Source organism: Lagenorhynchus albirostris, chromosome 7 (assembly GCF_949774975.1).
Source record: "Lagenorhynchus albirostris chromosome 7, mLagAlb1.1, whole genome shotgun sequence".
Lineage (NCBI taxonomy): Eukaryota > Metazoa > Chordata > Mammalia > Artiodactyla > Delphinidae > Lagenorhynchus > Lagenorhynchus albirostris.
Window position 1 is genome coordinate 3,014,368 of NC_083101.1, and position 20,773 is coordinate 3,035,140.

Below are 20,773 nucleotides of genomic sequence, written 5' to 3' on the forward strand. Positions count from 1 at the left end.
GGCTGGGGTCTCCGCGAGGCGGTGGTGGCAGCCTCGGGAATGCCGGCAGGTCTGAGCCTGGCCTGTGTGTGAAAGCGTGCTGTGCATGAGGGCAGAGGGCCAGGAGCCCCGCAGTTCACAGTTCACTGCTGCGGGCTCAGGGAGGGAAGGGGAGGGGGGTGTCCCAGCACCCCCTAGAGCTTAGAAAAGCGGAAGGAAAGAAGGGGTGCGGGGGAGCCCTGTGGGCCAAGCTAGAGTCGCCGAGAGGCTCACACCCCACGTTGGGGGGGATTTTCATTAAGCCTTGTGTCACCTCCCCCTTTCCAAGGCAGAGGGGCCCGTTCAGTTCAGGGAGCGTTTGAGCACCTCCTGGTGCAGGAGAAGTTTGGGGTGAGGCCCAGGAGGAAACAGGGTCTGCAGCAGAGAGTGGGGGGCCTTGGGGGGCGGGTCTCCCAGGCTATCAGTAGGGACAGGCGAGGAGAGTGAGGTGTTCTGTTCCCTTTGGGCCACTTCCCCGCCTAAGAACCAGATTTGAAACCCACCAGTCTCAGTGAACATCTGGGGAAACTGAGGCCCAGCAGTGGATGCCCGAGGCCACGCAGAGCCTGGGAGGGCTGCAGGGCCCAGGCGGCGTTGATGGGGCTCCCTTGTCGGGGCTGCCCTGGGGCCTCTGGTGTTTTGGAGGGCACCTCTGCTCGTTACTCGCCAGTAACCAGCTAATTAGTCATGCGGGGGGTACCTGCTGCCCCAGGCTGCCCCTCCCCGGGCACTTTTTTCTTCTGGCTTCACTCCCTTTCCTTCTCCATCCCTCTTGGCTCTCTGGCGCTCCTGCCCCGCGGCGCCTCGCCAGCTCCCAACCCCCCATCTGCCCAGCTCCCAGCCCCCAGCCCCCAGCCCCCCAGCTCCGTGGAAAATGAATTCCATAAATCGTCATCCTCATTCTCCTCTGGGCTCTGCGCCCTCTCAGGGGACACTGTGTATGCCTTTGTCTGGAGGGTGCTGGGCTGGGGAGGGTGGGACCCCAGGGGAGGAGGCTGGCCCCCACTCTCTCTCCGTGGGCCTGGGCTTGATTTTTCCCGAAGATTGGTTAAGAAGGACCCGTCCCTCACTCTGCTGAATAAGTAATAAAAAACCCAGTAATCGTTTATGGTCTGAATCCCAGGAGAGGGCAGGTACCTGTGGCTCCGGGGTCAGAACCAGCCGCGGTGGAGCCCTGGCGGGGGCAGGTGGCAGGCGGCCCCTCCTGTGGCCACCCCCCGCCCTCCCCAAACACACAGCCATGGTTCGGGAGGTCCTGTGACAGCCCTTGGTACCCTGGCCGACCTCCTGGCCACTTCCCTCGTGGGCTGCTTCAGGCCATCTGTCTAGCTGGGCAGGGCAGCCCGGGGGGCTCTGGTGGGCCTGGCCTGTGAAGGGGAGGAGCTCACGCACTCAGGCTCCTTGTCGCCCCACCAAGGCTAGGCAGAAGGTTCTGGGGCGTCCCGGGGTCCCGGGCTGGAGAGGGGGCAAGGAGCCAGGCAAGGCGGTTGAGCCGGGGTGGGACTGGCGGTGCTGAGTGCCGCGTCCGGTCCTTCAGCCGTGATCCGGGCTGGGTTTGTCATGGCCACTTAACCCCCAAGAGGCAGAGGTGGCAGGAGCCCCCAGGCTCTTACCTAAAGCCCCTGCCCTCACTGTCTGGCCGGGGGGTGGGGGCGTGTGTGTGGGGGGGTGGTCCCAGGGTCCCCAGGCCCGGGCTGGGAGCCACGCGCTGCTCTCGGTGGCCTTGCCCAGGCTGCGGGGTGAGGGGTCGGCGTCCGGCCGCTGCCTGAGCCGGTGACGGGCTGCAGATTCCCGTGTGGTCGGGGCCAGGGCCGAGCTGGCAGGAAGCAGCTGTTCCTTCCCCGCTCCCACCCGTGCTGGTCACGGGACCGAGCTGTGACAGTAAGGCCGGGTGTGCCCTGTGGCCTTGCAGAAGTGCTGGGTTCGAGATGGCATCCCTGAGCCCGCCTCCTTGTCTGGAGGACAGGCGGTGGGGACGACGTGGGTTCCGCGCCCTGCCCAGCACCCCTCGTCCAGACGCTGCTTCCAAACCTGTTGAAAGGTCTTTAGCAGCAGAGGGGCCCCCGCTTCGGTCCCAGGGTCTGACTTGTCCGGGGGCAACCCGGGATCCGGGACCAGCCAGGGAGGAGTTCTGGCCAGGACGTCCTGGAGGGAGTAGCCCCATTCAAGGCCTGGGGTCCCTGGGAGTGGGGCTGCCCCCGGGCTGGGCCGAGACCTGGGACTTCACCTGGGGGATGGTGGACGTGGGGGACCAAGGCGGGGGCAGGCCGGGCGGGCGCCGAATGGGGCTGTTGGGCAGGCTGGGCGAAGGGGTCCTGGGCTGGGACCTGTGAGAGCCCCAGCTGAGCCCCATCTTTGCTCTGCTCTGGGGTCTGGGAGCCGCCTCCGGCTGGTCTGGGAACCCAGGAGGCCTGGCAGGGTTTGCGAGGTGCCTGGCTCCGCCCCCGGCTCCCTTTGAGCCCGGTGCGGCCAGCGCCTCCTCTGCGGGCTCCGCTCGGAGTTTATCTGATGGGAGCGAGCAGCCTTTCGGTGTCAGACTTGACTTTGCCATGTGTCCTGGCATCTGTCTCATCAGAGTAACGCGGTGACCATTTTGCTAATTTGCTCATGAACTAATTAACACTGGAGCTTTCTCTGGGCCTGGCACCTGGTCTCAGAGCCAGAAGGAAACTTGGAGAGCTCACGTCACGGGTGGGGAGATGGAGGCCTCCCTCGCGGCAGGGTGGCTGTCCCCGCGCTGGCCCTGACGCCATCCGGGCCTGCGACCCACTGTGTGCAGTGGCCCATTTCAGGACCTGCCCAGCTGTCCCGGCGCCTCAGGCCCCGTGGTCCCTCCTCGCGTCACCCCCTGCTACCCATGCCCCCCACCCCCCGTCCCTCTCGCTCTTTCCAGCCCGAGTCCATCCAGGGGGGGTTGGGACAGCCGTGGCCAGAAGATGCAGGTGACGGAGGTGCAGGCGACGTGCCCCAGCTCTGGCCCCCTCCCAGCCCCGAGCTCGCCCCTGGCCAGCACTGCCTCTCCTGGACGTTGCCCCACTGCCCGAGGGGGTCAGGAGGGACGTGGCTCTGGAAAGTGGGCTCTGCTTGTCCCTGCTGCTTGGGGCAGCCCCCGCTCGTGACTCAGTGTCCCCATCGCCGCTGGGCTATCGCCCGCCCCGGCCCCGCGTGTTCCCTGCCCGACCTGCCCCCCCGTGGCTCCTGGTCGTCTCGTGTATGGGGGCCAGAGGTCTGTGCGGGGCCGGGGCGTCTCCCGGACCCCTCGCGCCCGCTGTGGTCCCCGTGGACGCTCCCGCAGCCCCACGTCTCTCCCTCCTGCCACAGGCAGCGTGTTTTGGTGGCTGGTCCGGGGTCTCCCCCAGCTTTGCCCGGCTGGACTTCCAGAGGGCGGGAGTGGAGCTGGCCGTGTCCCCACTGTGCACCCAGCACCCGGCACAGCGCTCGCGGCCGCGGGTGCGCTGAGCGAATAGACGGTGGTATTCGAGGTTGCAGAGCTGCCTCCCAGAGACGGGCCGCCTTCTCTCCCTGTGGCGGGGGGCCCTGGGGCCACGTGAGTTGTTTCCCCGAGCAGGAGAGACCGGAGGTCCCCAGGGGTGAGCCTCAGAGTCTGTGTGGAGCCACTCGTCTCTCGTGGCCAGCTCCTGGCTGGGGTGGACGCTCCTGATGATGGCCAAGCCTGGCTGTCGGGGCTCCGAGCGGGAGTTGGGGAGGGGTCTTCTCCTCCGCCTGAGCCTGGCTCCCACACCATGTTTCTCGGGCCCGAGGCGCCCTCCGACCCAGCCATCCCATCCCGCCCCAGCTCCCAGCCCCGGTCTGGGCGAACGCTTGCTGTCCTTAGTCAGAGAAGGACGGGGATGGCCGCAGAGCTGGCGCCCCTCCTCCCACCCCCTTCCCTTGGACAGGTCTGGGACGGTATGGTCACCCTCCCGGGGCTGCAGGGCTCTGTCTGTGGTGGGGAGCCTTCTGGGGGTCTTCGTGTCTTGTGATGGGCGTACTGTGAGTGATGGCCGCGGGTGTGTGGGCAGCGAGGCCTCGCTGCTCCCTGTTCCTGCACAGCCTGGTGGCAGCAGGGCTGGCCTCAGAGGCGGCGTCCCCTCCCCTGGGGAGACAAGCCTTGGGCCCAGGAGGCACCGGCCTTGTCTGCCCACCCCCTTCCCTGCCGCAGGGGAGAGGTGGAAGGGGGTCCATTTAGAGGATCAGCTCATTTCACGGCTTACTGGCTTCCCATCTAAGCGCCCAGCCCGAATGGGCCAGGGGTGAGCCCCGAGATGCTGCGGGCACAGCCTCTCCAGCCTCAGTTTCCTCATCTGAGAGGGGAGGGGGCGGAGAGGAGAAAGGAGAAAGCTCTGCTGGGGGCCTGTTGGTGTGCTCCTTGGCCCTCACCCTGCAGGGGCGCCTGCCTCCGCCGTTTCTGTGACTTGCTGGCAGCGTTTCTAGGCAGGCGCCGACGGGGCACGTGGGCAGAGAGGGTCGTGCAGAGGGGACACGGCGAGCACACCTCCGGGAGCCCGCATCCTGGGCCGTGCCAGGTACTCAGCGCACGGCCACGCTCGGCTGGTACGGCAGCAGCCGCCGTCCGCCTGAGCACAGCCCTCGGAGGACGGCCCCTCGCTGCACCTTCCCCACGGTGAAAGCACCGGGTTCTGGGGGGCCGCTGGGCCTCCTCGCGTCGGGGGAAGCGCCCACCTTCCAGCAGGTGCGTGGGAGGGGCAGGGCGCCGGCTTTCGGGTGGCGTGAGTTTTGGGTAAACACAGTCGCGCCCTTTGCGGAAACCTCGGGCGGGAATGTTTTGTCTCCTCCACTTGCTTTAGCAGTTTGGGGGGAAGAGCCTTTGCTGAACTTCACAGCCAGAGAAAAGAACGGCAACCCCCCCCCCGACCCCGAAAGCCGGCAGCCTGCGCTGTGGGCGTGGTTGCTGGGCACCCCCCTCCCGGACGGGTCTTCTGCCCCGCCCCCCTCCTCCTCCAGCCTGCTTTTCTAGGTTCTTCCACCGGCGGGATGTCATGGATCTTTCTCCCTAAATCTTGAGCTGAGCTGAGTTTCCGAGGTCCACGGCGTCTTGCCCAGACCTTCCAGACGAGGGTGCAGAAGCCGTGAGGTGGGAACCCGTGTGTCCCGGCAGGGCAGGAGGTCCACGAGCTGGGATGTGGGCCCTGGCCTTTGAACATGGCATGAGGATCTCCAGGTCCTTTCTCCTCTCCGCCCCCTCCCCTCTCAGATGAGGAAACTGAGGCTGGAGAGGGCTGTGCCCGTCCGAGGTCACCCCGTGGGGGCGGGCAGTCCCGCAGCATCTGGTGGGGGCGTGTCTCGTGGTAAAGGCTGTGAGGTTTTGGGTGGGCAGCGTAGCCGGGGTCCGGGTGCTGGAAGGGAGGAGGTGGGGAGCTGACAGCTCCCGGTGGGGGGGGGGGTGGGTGCGTGGCCAGGGGCTGCTGACGATCGTGGCTGGCTGCACACCGGCCTCGGGAGAGCCCCCCACCCCGTGTGCCATCTCAGGGTCCTCTCGGGGACGCCTGCTTTAAAGACAAAGAGGTGGAGACTCCGGGTCACAGCCACTGGCCTGCTGGTGCCCGGCCGAAACCCCTCTGCCCCACCAGCTGTTTCCCCGGGGGGGGGGGCAGCGGTACCTGGGCGGGTGACCAAGGAGGCATCTGGGCCCTGGCCCTGGGTGCGCTTGGAGTGTGGGCCGACCCTGCCCCTGCGAATGGGGTTTGGCAGGTGTGTCCGCCCCTGAGACACGCAGCGGCACCCGGTTGTGGTGTGAGACTGGGCGTTTTTGGCCTCTCTCTGGGTCTCACGCCGGCCTTGGTGTGGGTGGCAGGCCCGGGTGCTGTGTGTGGCCAGGCCCCCTGCTCTTCCTTGCTTGGGGCGCTGGGGGCCCAGTGGCTTGTGCTGTGTGCGGGGACTGGGGCCCTGCTGTCCCTCGGTGGGCCTGGGAGGGGCCGGTTTACATCTGACCCTGGCGGCTGCCTTGGCAGGGGTGGCCACGAGGAGCTGGGCGGACCGGGGGAGGGGCGGCTGGCATGCTCCGTGGAGGCAAGGGAAGATGCTTTGGGCAGAACTCACTCCGCCGTTCATCTTGCCCGGATCAGGACCCAGCTTGGGGCACGGGTCCCACGCTGGGGGGCTTGGCTGGTGGGGAAAGGCACACACGCAGACGCTCAGCATTGGTAAAGCTGGGCCCTCCGTGTGAGCCCGTGGGTAGCCCAGAGGTGAAGGGTCGGGGTCAGGGGCTCAGGCGAATTACCTCTGAGCATGGCTCTCTCTTGGCCTGAGCCTTAAGACTGTAGGGTTTTGTCTGGCGCCAGCTTCTTGCACCCCTTCCTTTCTGGGGGGTGGGGTTGACACTTGGCCAGCATCTCTCAGGCCAGGCCTTGTGGGCCGTGCTGTGCCTGGTCGCACAGGAAGACTGAGGCTGGGAGACGCCAGGCCCCGGCGGGGAGGCGGCCAGGGAGGGACTGCGGTCCTGGAGGCGATTCTCCGGTGTCGGCGCTGCCTGGGTGGTCCCCTGCGCATGCCCCGCACGCATGGGGAGGGGGCGAGGGCCTTCCTCTCCGCTGCATGGCTCACCGCCCCTCCGGGCCCCAGGGCCTTGGCACGGGCTCAGGAATCCACAGTGATCTCCGGCCGGCTCCAGCTTCCTCAGCAGGGTGCAGGGCAGGGCTGCTCCTGTGCTCCCCCGGCCCCTCTGGAACTCGCTACCTCTGGTGTCAGTGACAGAGCGCCCGGCTGTGGCGGGCTCCTAGGGCCGAGGGAGCGGCCCCCTCCCCGGCCCCAGCCACAGCTGCCCCAGCCCTGAGCATCCTCGGGCAGCGTGAGGCCAGCCTGGGGCCAGCGCAGCAGGGCTTGGCGTGGGAGGGTGGGGATCAAGCGTCCCCCACCGGTGGGCTTGGGCCTCGTCCCGAGCCGGGCCAGCCTGGCCTGGTCTTCTTGCTTCCAGAAGCTGCACCTGGAGATAATAACAGTGTTGGGGTCTGAAGGGCCGGGAGGCGCCGTCCACGGACACGTGGGGAACTGAGGCCCGGAGCGGAGGATCCCTTGCCCCAGGCCATGCAGCGCCCTGGGACCAAGGTCTGCCCCCTGCCTCCATGCCCTTGGAGGGGGTGGCTGGGTGGCGGTCTCGGGCCTCTGTGGCAGGTGGCACAGAGCAGCAAAGGAGCCAGCTGCTCATAGACGGGACGTGAACCTTTGCCAAGCTGTCGGGCTGCCAGGGAGGGCGTGGTGGGCTTCTCTCGGCCGGCCTTCGGGGTGTGCCCTGGACTTTGAGTTTGCCTGGAGTGCAGTCTCCCGGGCCTCGACTTGCCCAGCTGTGCGGTGGGCCCGTGGGAGCCCACGCGCCCACTGAGGGGCAGAGACGGCCTTAGCGCCCGCAGTGCCCGTGCTGCCTCGTGGCAACCTGTTGGCACCTCTGGTTCTGGCGTCACCCAGGGCCCCGGCTCTGGCGGCTACGCTGGTTCCCGGGCCCCGGCTCAGCCAGCGCTTTTTGCTGATCGTGCAGGAACTGCTAATTAAGCTAAATCATTCCCAGAGCTCCCTGACATCAGTCCACGGGATCGGCCCTGCCGGAGATCCTTGCTGATAAGACACTCCCCGCCGGCTCTTTGTAATTTGTTATTAAACAACCCTGCTCGTTCACCCTGTGGAGGTACCGGCGTGAGCGCCGGGCTCCAGGCCCGGGCTGCCCGAGCTCAGCTGCAGCGGGTGTAGGCCTGGGTCTTCTCCGTCTCCCGGGACTCTTTCCGCCGTCTGAGGGGCAGCGGCAGGAGTTTCCTCGGCTTGAGTCCCGGGGTCGGGGTTGGAGGAGGCCCGGGCCCTCAGCCTGGGGAGCACCAGCCCGTCTCTCACCTGGTTCTCGCTCTTCAGTTACGGAGGCTCCTTTCCCCGCTTACCACGTGTGTAAGATACGGGGGTGGAGGGTGGAGGTGGAGGAGAGGCCTTAAGTTGAGACCTCTCGCTGGGCCCTGTCCCCAGGCGCCCCTGTCCCTGCAGAGGCCTCCTCCCGGTGAAGGAGGACACGCCGGTATGTGGCCCAGTCCAGTCCGGGCTCCCAGTGCCCGGTGCCCCCACCGGCTCAGCAGACGGTCGGTCGGGGGCTGGACGGAGGCGTGACCAGGCCCTCAGGAGGAGGCGAGGCCCCTTCCAGGAAGATGGGAGCAGCTCTCACCCCGGCCATCCCAGGGCTCTGGTGAGTTCGGCTCCGAGGGCCTGGGGCTTCCCTCCCGGGGCCAGACGGCCCCTGCCTCGGGGACCTCCCGGTACTTGGATGGGGTAGACGTGCTCCCTGCAGGGTGAGGGGCCAGGCAGCAGAGAGTTCGGAGCGCTGGCTGTCTTTTTGAGTGAAATCGGGCTCCGTTCCGTGGGCGGTGCACATGCGTGTGTGGGTGTGAGGGACGAGGGCCTCTGGGGTCCTGTCGTCCTGTCCCTGTGAGGTCCCCACGCCCCCAGCCCAGCCCAGGGTCTCCTCGCCCCTCGGGTGCTGACCGGGTTTGGGAGTTACGGGCCTGGCTCTGAGGTCCAGCCTGGGGTGCCTGGGTCCCTCTCGGCCAAGTGACCTCGGAAAGTCCTTTTCCCTCTCCGGCCAGGCGGGCATCGTCGCACAGCTGCGCTGCCGTTCCCTGCATCCTTGAGGTTCAGAGGTGGAAAAGGAGGTGCGGGCCGGGGGTGAGGCCCCCTCCTCCCAGCGCAAGGCCCATTAGCCTGAGACCTTACACCTCTTGTTTACGCACAGTCGCGCACGTACACGTGTACGTGCATAGACACGCGTCTCCGCGTGCGGCGAGCGCGGTGTTCAAGGCGCTGCGTCCCACCACGGATAACACTCTCCTCTTCCCTCTCCGGCTTCCAGACTCTGCTGGGTCTGAAGACCTAGCGGGGTGCTGGGCTGGGGCTCCCGGGCACCTGGGGAGGGGATCCTGTTGCCTGACGTGCTGGGATGCAGCCAGCTGTGGCCCCTGGTCTCCTGATGTGGGGCCAGGGGGACAGCCACCTGTCTGTGCCCATCGGGGGCGTCTCCGGAGGCTTCAGAGGGCATGTGGGGTGACTTCTATCCACGGTGGGCCCTGGGGGAGCCTGAGTTTTGATGACCTCGGGCCTGAGTTTGAACCCGGGCAGGCTGCCCTCTCCCTGGCAGGAGACCCCTCTGGCTGGCGGTTCCCGCTGCTGGGAGCACCGGGCCCCCTCCCTCGTGGCCTGCTCCTGCCGGCCTTGCCCTGCCACTGTGTCCAGACCGGGCGACCCCACCTGGTGCCTCCTAATTACCTGCCTTATTTCTGGCCAGTTTGCACTCCATCCCCCTGTGGGTTCTCTGCTGCGTGCCCAGGTCTAGAGCAGTACCTGGTGTGGAGAAGACACCCGGTCCCCACCTGATGGAAGGGGTACAGTCATTTGAAATTCCGTGTCTCTCTGGGTGCCGCCGGCCGTGTCGAGCCTGTCGGGATTTCAGAGACCGTGGCGTGGTGGCCCTGTCATCCTTCCTGGTAACCGCTGAGCTGTCCCTGAGAGCCAGCTGGGCATTGTGCGGGCCACTGGCAGGGGCACCCGGGTAGGAGTGCTGGGCGCGTGGAGGCCCAGGTGTGGCAAGTCTGCCGGTTGGGAAGGGCTGGCCCCGGCAGGACCTGGTGGGCGGTGTACCCAGTGGAGCTCTGACCACGGCAGGGCCCCTCGTCCTAAGAGATGCTGCTGCTGAGATGGGGGGCCGCCAGGCTGGGTGGCTGGGTGAGGGGTGCAGTCACTGTGGGAGGTGGCGGTCCCTGCAGCGTCCCCTCCACTGACTGGTCCTGGATGTCTCCCGGGGGCCGGGGGCCAGGCCGTGTCAGGCCTGAACGGCAGGCGGCTGTGCCGGGAACCTCAGCCCCCCGGGCTGAAGATGGGGTGGGGGAGGGCGGCTGGCGCTGGGGGCCCTGGGCCGGCTCCGGGGGTCAGCGGCTGGAGGGACCCTGGGCACGCCCCCTCCCTCCCGGGGACGCACGGCAGAGGGCACGCGGAGGGGATTTACCGCCACGGTGGACCCCGTCCCAACTCAGACTCAGACCCCACCCCAACTAAAACGCTCCCGTCCTCCTGGCCCAGGTGTGGCGCCAAGCGGGGTCCCCGCTGCCCCCGCGCCTCCAGGTGTGGCCTTGGGCGAGTCCCTCGCCCTGACTGGGCCTCAGTTTCTTTCTGTGGGTGGGGCTCAGCGGGACCATGTTTTGGGGAGCAGGGGGTGCCCTTGAGTGGCAGCTGCCAGCCCAGGCGCCTCTTGTTTTTGCTTAAAATTCAGCCAAGGGGTGCAGGCCGCGTGCAGGCCCTGGGCTCGGCTGGAAGGGACGCAGGCCGCGTGCAGGCCCTGGCCTCGGCTGGAAGGGACGCAGGCCGCGTGCAGGCCCTGGGCTCGGCTGGAAGGGACGCAGGCCGCGTGCAGGCCCTGGGCTGGGCTGGAAGGGACGCAGGCCGCGTGCAGGCCCTGGGCTGGGCTGGAAGGGACGCAGGCCGCGTGCAGGCCCTGGGCTCGGCTGGAAGGGACGCAGGCCGCGTGCAGGCCCTGGGCTCGGCTGGAAGGGACGCAGGCCGCGTGCAGGCCCTGGGCTCGGCTGGAAGGGACGCAGGCCGCGTGCAGGCCCTGGGCTCGGCTGGAAGGGACGCAGGCCGCGTGCAGGCCCTGGGCTCGGCTGGAAGGGACGCAGGCCGCGTGCAGGCCTCGGCTGGGTCCGTGCGCTGACCGTGAGGCCTGGGAGGGCCGGGCTGAACCCTCCCTGACTCGGCTGTGCCTCCCGGGGCTGGTGAGGAGTGGCCCCGGGGTGCTCTCTCTTTCTAGAACGTGATCTCCCCGAGCTTGGCCCCTGGTGGGTCCGCTGAGCGCTGGGCCAACTCAGGGCCACAGGAGGCTTGGGGCAGAGCGGGCCTGTGGTGGCCCGGGGCCGCGGGGCCGGCCTCTGCACCTTCGAAACGACGCGGCCTGTCTTGTGCGCCCCTGAGGACGAGGGCCGCATCTGGGTCGGGCCAGGCAGGCGGACGAGAGGGCCGCGGCCCTCCCCGGGCGCCGCTGTGTGTCGAAACCGGTCGCTGACGCGGCCGCGGTGTTGAAATAAGTGCCTATGGGTTTCCCAACATCCTGCCAGCTGTCACAGGACCGCGTGCCAGGCCTGGCCGGGGCCTCCCTCTTGGGGTGCCCAGTTCCCCGTTTTCTCCCTGGGGAAACGAGGAGAGACCGCCCCTCCCCTACTGCCACCTGGGCGGGGCAGAGGTCGTGACATCAGGGCAGGGCCGCGTTACCCTGGGCCCACGTAATCCTTGTGATCTGCCCATTTTACGGAAGTCAGGTGGCTTTGGCGTGGAGGGCAGGATTTGAACCCAGGCCTCTGAGTCTGTGCCGATGCTGCCTCCTGGGCAGGAGGGAGGGGAGGGGCGGAGAGAGGAGGAGGCGGGCCAGGATGTCCCGCTGGCCCGGGGGGGACACACACCAGCCTGGCGGCAGAGGGCGGTGGCCAAGGGTCCTGGCTCCCATGCCCTCCGGTGGACAGCCCTGGACTGGGGGTGTGGGCCCTTTACTGAACAGCCCACCTTGGGGAGACGGTGGGAAGCGGGCCTGGGGCTGCCCTGTGCGTGGGCAGCCAGTGACCGTGGTGGCTGCAGGTTCATTGATCATCCACTGTGCTCCAGGCCCTCGACTTCCGGGGCTCGTGGAGCCCTGCCTGTAACCTCCTGGGGTGGGTGTTCTTACGCTCAGTGTTCAGAGAGGAAACTGGGGCTCAGAGAGGCCGAGTGACCTGCTGGGGGCACACAGCAGGAGGCAGGGAACTGGTGTCTAGGCTGCGGCCGGTGAAGGCCACGCTCTCTAGGATTCTGCTGGATCAGGTTGGGAGGAGGTGGTGTAGTGGAAAAGTCCACCCCCAGTGGCAGGTCCTGGCCCTGCCATTCTGAGCTGTGCAACCTCTCTGATCCCTGAGGGACCTCTGCCAGCTTGGGTGTGGAGCGGGTTGAGGGTTGGAATCTGGCTGTCTGGATTAAGAGGAAGAGGAGAGGGGCTCAGGACCGTCTTCCCAGCGCGGCGCTCCTGCAGACCCCAGCCAGGTCCCCTGCGGGGTGGGGCCTGGGGTTCTAGGAACCTGTGGCCGGCCTCACCCTGGCCGCGGCGTCTGCCCGGTGCCTGTCGGCGGGGGAGGGGCCCTGGAGACTAGCCTCTCATAGATGAGGAAGTGGGTGCTCAGAGAGGGTGAGGGGCTGGGCTTGGGCCACACAGCGAGGCAGCCGCTGAGCCAGGGGCCTGTGGACAGAGGGTGCGTCGGGAGACCCACGTGCTGGTAAGGTGGAAGTTTCAGTGGTCTGGTGGGGAGGACCACGCAGGTTCCAGCCGGTGACACGTAGCGCCTTCACTGGGGCTGGGAGTGACAGTAACGGGAAGGGCGGTGACCCCCGAGGTGGCTCTCGGTTACCGAGTACCTACTGTGTCCCAGGAACTGTGGTTGCTGCCTGCCTGCTGTGCCCCAGGCACCGTGCTCAGCTCACACCATTTACGTCCCGAAACAACCCTGTCTGGAGGTTTTATTCGCCCATTTTCCAGATGAGAACGTTGGCGCCCAGAGAGGTGACATTGCTTCCTGTGGTCCTTGGTCAGGAGGAGGTGGGGCTGGACTTGGACCCTGGTCTCAGTGCCTCCGGTGCCAGGGGTCCCCTGCGTGAGTCTGGTGCCCTCCCTGGGCCTCTGGCTGGGGTGACTGTCCTCGTGGTGGGCATGCATGCAGGTCTGTCCCCTCCCCCAGCTGTGCACAGAGAGCCCAGGGCTTGGTTTGCGGGGATGTAGGCGTCTACTGTAGGTTATGGCTGGAGGGAGGCAAGTGGAGTCTCCGACAGGAAGGTAGAGTACCCTTCCTGCTGCTGCATCACTGACTGACTGGGCCCTTCGGGTTCCTGGAAAAGGCCTCTGGCTCTGGACTGGTTGTCCCTGGCAGGGCCTGGCCTTGACTATCTGCCTGTCCCCAGCACAGTGGGGGGCAGTGGGGGAGTAGGCGTCGCACTAGGGGGTGCTCCGTGATACGTGAAGGGAGCCGAAGCCGAGGGCACTGTCCCCTTTCGGAGGACGAGGACGCTTAGACCCAGTGGGGTTGGGTCAGATGCCCGCGGGCCCCCCCACCCCCGAGCTGTGAGCTGAGCAGCCAGGACTCGAACCCAGATCTGTGGGCTGTGGGACACCTGTGTTCACCACCTGTGGGGATGGATGAGGACAGACCAGCCTCGTGGTCACTCGTGCACGTCCACTGCCTCCTGGCCGCTTTTTTCTTAGGCGACATCTCTTTGTAGAAGAGGAGATAAAGGCTCAGAGGCGTTGTTCAGCCTTCTTGGGGTTGCACAGCTTGTCAGCACCTTAGGGCCTCTTTGGAACTTGGTGCTCGCCACTGTCATTCTGGAGGCAGGAAGGTCTCCTGGGCGCCCAGGCCGACGATGGCCATGAGCGCCACCTCCCGCCCTCCTCCTCGCACTTTAGGGCCTCCTTGGAACTTGGTGGTCGCTCCGCTGGTTCTTAAGGACTGTGGGGAATCCTGCAGCCTGTATTGGCCCTTTCCCACCTCTCATCCCCAGTCCATTTGGTCTTTATTCAGTGCCTGCTGTGTTCCAGGCCCCAGGCCAGGCCCCAGGGATGCCTGGTGAACCAGTTGCGGCTCCAGCCCTTCAGTCTCAGACTAGTGGGCTGGGGACACCCTGTGGTGTGGTGAGTGCCCTGTTGAGGGTATGTAGTAGAAGACATCCCTACCTTGGCTGGGAGAATCAGGAGGGCTTCCTGGAGGAGGTGTCGTTCAAACGGGGTTGGAGTGAGCCAAGAGAGGTGTAGGGGGAGTTTCAGGCCCAGGGAACAGCATGTCCAAGCCCAGAGGTGAGAGAGCTGGTGTGTTCCCGGAAATGAGTCGGTTCCCAAGCCTGGGGGTGGAGAGTGGGCAGGCTCAGATTGGGGAGGGCCAGGGGTGCCGAGGTCTGGCGAGGAGGAGGGCGGGAGGTGGCTCTCACGGCCTGCGTTGGCCTGGGCGCTGAGGAGACCTTCCTGCTTCCGGAACGACAGTGGCATCTGGGCACTCAGCTGGCCCAGTCCTGGTCTGGGAGGTGGGGGAGCTTCTTGGAGGGAGGCTGAGGGGTCTCCCGGTGGGCCTCGGCCCGTTCTGGAGCTCTGGGGGTGGGATGCTGAGGCAGGTTGGTCTTAGGCAGCTGGCAGAAGCTTCAGGCAGGCCCTGGCCCAGAGCCACCCCCAGTTCATCTCTGGGTTAGCCCAGGGGCCACTCGGAGGGGTTGGCATCAGAGCTCGGGCCCGAGTGGTGCTGGTCAGCTGTCTCATAGCCGAGAACACAGGTGGGGTGACGAGCAGGTGTGGGGCTGGGCAGGGGACCCCCAGCCCTCCTGGGGCGCCTTGAGGCCCACGCTGGGGGAACCTTTGAAGGGCTCTGGGGCGGGTGGGGTTCTGGAGGAAATCAAATCCGCGTTTGGCCTGGAGAGCGCTTTTGGTGGGCGAATTTGTGCACATGGCTGATGGGGGAAATGCTGAGATTCTGTAAAGCAACCTTGACCTCCCCCCGCCCCACCCCACCCCCACCAAAAGAGAAAACAAAACTCAAGCACCCTGCAACGCTGTTACCAAAACCAAAGAAAGTCAAAACCAGCCACTGAGTCCCACCTGCCCAAGGTTAGCCTGCTGGCTGCCTTTTCTCTCCGCGTGTAGACAGATAACAGCCCATCTTGGTGTTTATTATGCTTTAAATAAAAACGGAATACGGATTTTCGGTGTCTATAAAGCTGAGCTCTCCAGTGGCAAGGCGAGACGCCCCCTTCCTTTCGGTGGAGGAAAAGGAGGCCTTTGGTGGGGGGGTTAGGCCCTCCCATGGCCGGTGGGGGAGAGAACCGCTTCTCCGAGACTCTGGACCCAGCACCCAGGAGGATCCTGTGCCAGCCACAGCCCCCCAACCCTCGAGCGCTGCCAACTCCCCTGAGGGCATTGCCAGGTGGGGGGATTCAGGGGCTTCTGGGCCCCCAGCAGGGCACGTGTGCGTGCACACGCCTTGACCCGCGTGTGTGCTCACGCCCGTCTGCGCTCCCCGTGTCGGTGTCTCCATGCCCTGTGGCGTGGAGGATCCCGCCATTGCCCACTGTCTGTCCCCCTGCTGGCCCGCTCTGCTCACCTCCCTCAGCCCCGCACCTTGTGCCCAGGCAGCCTTGGACCCCTGTCTCGCCTGCACTGACCCAGCTGGGTGGCCTTGGGCAGGTTGAACTTTGTGTCTCCAAGCTTCACTTCTTCTGTAGAAAGACAGTGATGCTCGTAGAATTTCTGAAAGAGCTGGATGAGCTACACACTCTGATGTGCCCAGTGTGGGCTCCCGGGCACTGGGCATTCAGGAAATGCTGGCAGTGCCCCTGCCTGGCTGGCGTTTAGCAGTGGGCCTTGGGGCGCCAGACCGCTTGGGGGAGGGACCCGGCCAGTTTTGAGTAGCCTCTGGGACCTGGTTGGGTACAGAACCCCAGGCTTCCTGCTTCCCAGCTGTGGGCCCAGGGGGCCCCACCCCTGTTCCCTTGGGCCCCCAGGCGGTGTGGGCACTCACAGCTCTCCATGGGCACTGGTGGTCATCTGTCGGGTTGTTGGCAGGCTAGCTGGCTACCCTCCCGCTGTCACGGTGGGCCATTCCCCAGTGCAGGGGTCACGGCCTGTCCTGGTGACCCCGCTGAGCAATAAGCAGGTGAGAATGGGGGTAGCCCGGGTCCCCTCCCCCCAGGGCTGTCGGGTTGAGGCCCAGAGCGGTGCAGTGTCCCCACGTCGAACTGCCCCGTGGGGCAGGCCCCGTTTGGAGCTTGCCCTGGGCTCTGGGGTACAGTGCGCTCGTGGTGAAACGCACGCATCGCCCGCGTTCAGGGGAACCCAGAGCGAGAGCTGGCCCCCGTCAGCCCTGGCTCACCTCTGTCACTTTGCTCCTCTCAGACTTCACGGCAGCGGGCTGTTGGGGCCCGCTCTTCACGTGACCCTGGCCCGGGGGTGCGTCCGTTTCTTTGTTTCATCCCAGGAGGCAGAACTCTGCCTTTGACAAGTTCACCGTCAAGTTCACCGTGTGTGTGGCCGGTTAACTCGTCCACATGTGTCGCTGGGCCTCTGTAGCCCGGGCCCGGGGCTGCCACGGCTGGGGAGCATGTGTTCAGGGGCAGCGCTGTGCCCAGGGGTGTCCGGGTTGCCCTGCACACAGGTTGGGCGCTTCACATCCTATTGTTAACCACGCAGAGCCCGGCTGCGGATGAAGGCCCTGGGGTCACGTGCCTCGGGGGGATGTGGGGTGTCGGCCCCTGTCCCCGCGCCCCGTCGCCTGCCTGTGCAGGATTTGGGGGAGTGGGGAGCCCCCTGTCCTCCAGAGATTTATCATGTTCACCCGCGAGTCTGAGTTCTCCCTTTTCCTAGTCCTCTCTGTGTGTGTGTGTGTGTGCGTGTGTGTGTGTGTGTGTGTGTGTGTTTGTGGGTCACGGACCCCTGCTGCCCAGACCAGCCTGTGTCCCGGGAACCCGTCCCGTCCCCTCGGGTGGGGGAGGGGTGTTGGGGAGGTGGCAGGGCTGGCTGGGGGCTGGGCGGGGCCGAAGCCCACGGCCCTCCCCACACCCTGCCCTCCCAGATGGGGGCTGCACGGCGGACGGTGGTGCCGTGGGTGCCGAGCAGGTTTCGCACTGGCTGCGTTTGGGGATTAGAAGCAGCTCAGCAGGAAGCTGGCAGCCGCGCGCCTTCTGGGCAAGGCAGGGAGGGGCCGAGGGCGCGGGCTCCGGGAAGAGGCCGGGGAGAGGGGGACCGTGGGTGCCAGGCCACCCCGGCCTGCTTCAGGGGCGCATTCTGGGACGGGTGCCGTCGTCATGGGGAGAGAGGCGTGCTCTCCATCGGCTGGGGCCACGCAGGGGAGCCAGGCCGCCCCGGGCGTAGCCGTGTGATGCTTGTGTGCAGGTCCCTGGGCCGGGGGGTCCTAGCCCCCGAGCAGTTTCACTCTTGCCCCCCGAGGGCCCACACACTTCTGTCTCTGGAGGGTGGAGCAGGGAGAAGAGGTGGCACGTTCCTGGTGGCCTGCAGGGAAACGAGGATGCTTCCCTGGTCCCCGTCCCCGTGGAGCTGTCCCCGGCGGGGGGGGCGGGCAGCTGTCCCCGGGGGTGGGGGGGAGCTGTTAATGCCCGTCCAGACCGTGGCAGTGCCCGGGGGCAGGTGTGAGGTGTAGCGCTCCCTGTCTCCCCGGCTGGCTGAGACGTGGTTCACCAGCGTCGGTCGAGAGCTCCGTTGCAGCCAGAGGTGGGGCGCTCCGACCCCCGCGTGCTTGCCCTGCTCCGCTCCGGAGGGCAGCCTGGAGGGAGGCTGGTTCCCCCCGCACACCGAGGGCTCTGGACCCCAGAGGTGCCGCAGCCTGACCGTGTGTCCATCTGCCTCCGGGATCCCGCGGACGTCCTGCCCACAGGTGGCCCTCGGGCCCCGCCCGGCTGCCTTGTAGATCCCCTTGAAGCGAGTGCAGGGGGGGAGCCAGGCCATCCTTGGCCGTGACTTTGTTTTGTTTCCTCCAGTCGGCGTGTTCTGCTCCATCCTGTGCCCGGAAGAGAGGCCAGCCCCTGCCTCGGTGGGGCCCCTCGCCCCTCGCCTTCCCTCCGGCGGGGGTGGGCCCTGCTGACGTCCGTCCCGCAGTCATTAGCGGCTGCAGCCGCTGACGGCCGCTGGTACAGCTCCCGCCTCGCTGGCCCTCCTGCCCACCGCCTCGCGCAGCAGGAGTGGGCCTGTTTGCTGTTCCCCGTCCTAACTGCTTGTCCCTGCTGTGCTCTTCCCGGGCCCGTGGCCTTTATTTCCCCTTCGTGTCCCGCCACCGTTCACCCTGCCCCCGGGGGTCTGTCCCCACTTGCTGTGGGCTTCCCGCTTCCTGCTGCTGAGGGAGCGGTGTCCATGCCTGCGGACCGAAGGGGGCACAGACTGCCTCAAGGTGGGTGCCCGGCACGGGGGGCTCCTGGGGACTCCCGGGCCAGGGCCTCCCTTGCTCTCTGGCCGCGGTGGCACAGCGGGGGAGCCTGAGGAGGGCCCCGCCCCGGATGGTGGGTGGGCGGTGGCCCTTCTGTGTCGGAGGCCTGCTCCAGCCCTTACAGCTGCGGTGTGGCCGCCCTCTTAGAGGCGTTTGCCACGCTCCCCTGACGGCTGGCAGGGCCTCAGCCTCCCGGCCGTCACCCCTTCTCGGCCCCCCTCATTCCGGGAGGTGACACGACACTCCTGATTGATGACTGAGACCTCGCGCCCGGCCTGAACGCTCTGGCCGAGACCCTCCCTGGGGTGGGCTTCCCTGTGTGGCCCCGGCCAGAGCCCGAGACCAGAGGCCTGTGGCCTGCAGGGTGCCAGGGCCCATTGGCCTACCTGGCCCCTAGGGTGAAGTTCAGCCTCACAGGGGGAGGGCGGAGGTCCGGGCCTGGGTGTGGGGGCGCTCAGCGCCCTCCCTAGTCGGTGGGCACACTGGCCTCTGGGCTGGTGACTCGAGGAGGGCGTGGGCCCAGCTCCCAGGCCCTTCCCTGCGCCGCTCCCCGGGGCCTGTGGGCTCTTTGGGATCGGGCTCCAGCCCTGCAGGGGCTACAGTTCCTGGGTCACCCGCCTGAGTGCGACCTACCTGGGCCCCTCCTGAGGGCCCCTTTGTGGCCCGGTGCCTGGCCGGCCCCCTCCCCCGTTCCCAGGCCCATCCCACCGGCCGCCGGCATCAAGTCTGGACAAGTGTGGCGTGTGTGTTCAGGGCGGCCGCCTGTGGAGGGGCCGGAGGTGGCGTGCCGGCCCTGTGAGTCACACGGAGCCTGGGAGCCGGGGCGGCGGGGGCCCGGCCGTGGGCGGGCGTGACAGGGCACGCTGCCGGCCTGGCCCGGGGGACTGGGGGCCGGGGGCTGCCTGTGCCTCCTGGAGGAGCTGGGACAAGGCCCAGATCTGGGGTTGGGGTCTCTGAGACCCAGCCTCCCCTCCCCGGGCTGTGCAGCGGGGGACAGGGCTCCTGCCTGCCACCCGGCTCAGAGCCTCACACGGAGCAGACGCTGCCCAGGTGCCTGCCTTCCAGGTGGGCAGAGAACCTGCTGGGGGGGAGGGGGACGGGGAGGTGGGGAGGCAGATGGGCACGGAGTCCAGGCCCCTGGGTCGGGTGGGTCGATGTCCCTCGATGTCCAGGGGGCAAGCATGGCAGTGGGCTCAGTTTGAAGGGGCAGCTGCCGCTGTCCCGGGGCACCTCCAGGCCAGACCCCAGCCCTCCTGTGCCCGGGCCGTCCCGCTCCTGTCCAGCTGGGGATAATGCTGGCCACCGAGGCCCGCTGAACACCTGCAGACCCCTCCCCCCGGGTCTCGGGGGTTAGAGGCCAGAGTACAGGCCTCTGTGGTGCTTCCGGGCCGCCAGTCCCGGGGTTCGGGGGGCTTAGATCTGCAGGGGTTCCAGGGTCGGCAGCAGCCTCACCTCCTCCTGAGGGTCAGCACCCCGCTCTCCCGCTTGTGGCAGAGACAGCAGAGCCCCAGGGGCAGTGGGCATGTGGAGGCCCTGCTGTGGGGCGTGGTGCCCACCGCGCAGGGCAGTCAGACAGAGCCGGGGCCTGAGCCCGGCGGAGCCTCTTGTCGGATCTGTGACCCGGGCACCGTGTGCCCTCTGAGCCTCAGCTGCTGCTTCTGCAAAGCAGGAGGGCTCCTGCCCTTGAGGGCCGGCGTAGGCACCACTGCAGGGAAGGAGCGGCCTGCAGGCTGGGCTGGGGCACTGAGGTCCTGGGGGAGGCGGGGCGGCTGGAGCAGGGCAAGCATGCCTGGGGGCGGGGGTGGGGTGACCAGCCCGGGCTTGGGGCTGGTGTCCAGGAGGACCCGGCCTGTCTGCAGACCTGCCTTCTGGGGCGGTGGGCTCGGACCTGAGCTAGCATCTACAGGGCTGGGGCTCTGTCCAGACCTTCCTACTCTGTCCAGCAGGTGTGAGGAGGGCTCCCTGGAGGAGGTGTCCCTGACAGGAAGACCCGGAGGGGATGACCATGCTGCTCTGAGGGCCAGGGCTGGGGCTGAGGGGGGCTGATGGCCACACCAGCTGGAGCCTCCCGGGGACGCTGGGCTGGGCACCGAGACCGTTGTGGGGCAGATGGGCCGTGGTGGCCCCAGGGCCCCTCTGAGAGAGGGAGGTGGGGCTGGCCTTGGTGGGAGTGATCGATAGAGACCCCTGGGTGAATTCAGGGTTTTTCCAAGGTGTAACGGTCAGCAGCAGGGGTGGGGCCTCTGCTCAGGGCATTGAGGGGGTGGCTTCACGGCGGACTAGCCCCTGACTTCTTGCGCGTCCCTGTGGGCGCCTCCTGGGTGTAGGAAAACAGGAAGAATCAAGTGCTCCTGGTGGGGGCAGGGGGCTGCAGGTGGAGCCCACCAGGGGGCCCTCGTCACCCCCGGCCCAGGCCCGCCGGCCTCAGCGTGGCCCTTGGTCTCTGTGCTGCCCCTCCAGCACCCCCCCGCCCCCACCCCACCAGGATGTGAGTGAGAGGGAGGGGGCCACTGGCTGAGCCAGGGGACAGCGCCGGGGCTCAACGTAGCCATGTGGGCTGGTGCCTCCGCCCACCCCCGGCCCCTGCTTGCCGTTCTCTCGTGCCGGCCTTGGGGAGGAAGGAAGCTGAGGGTTGGGTGGTGTGTGTGTGTGTGTGTGTTTGTTTTCGCCTGGGCTCCGGGGCTGCTGGCTAGGGCCTGGGCTCCAGCCTCCAGTGCCTTGACTATGAGGGTGAGGCCTGGGGAAGGCAGGGGGCCGCAGCGGGGCCTGGTGGGGGCGCTCCTGGGGGCCAG

General features: G+C 67.3%; 1 protein-coding gene across 7 annotated transcripts in view; it reads left to right on the top strand.

Annotated features, from left to right (window-relative positions):
• Positions 1–20,773, top strand: part of RXRA (retinoid X receptor alpha) — a 95,350-nt gene that overhangs the window by 31,804 nt on the left and 42,773 nt on the right. Inside the window, exons 1-2 of one of the 7 annotated variants that reach the window (XM_060153923.1) lie at positions 7,643–7,904; positions 7,984–8,197. The exons of 4 other annotated variants lie outside the window; for them this stretch is intronic. The gene's annotated coding sequence lies outside the window, so the exon portion shown is untranslated. Of the gene's footprint in view, positions 1–7,642; positions 8,198–20,773 lie in introns of those variants that run through there. 2 more of the 7 variants (XM_060153927.1, XM_060153922.1) reach the window with 2 other exon arrangements.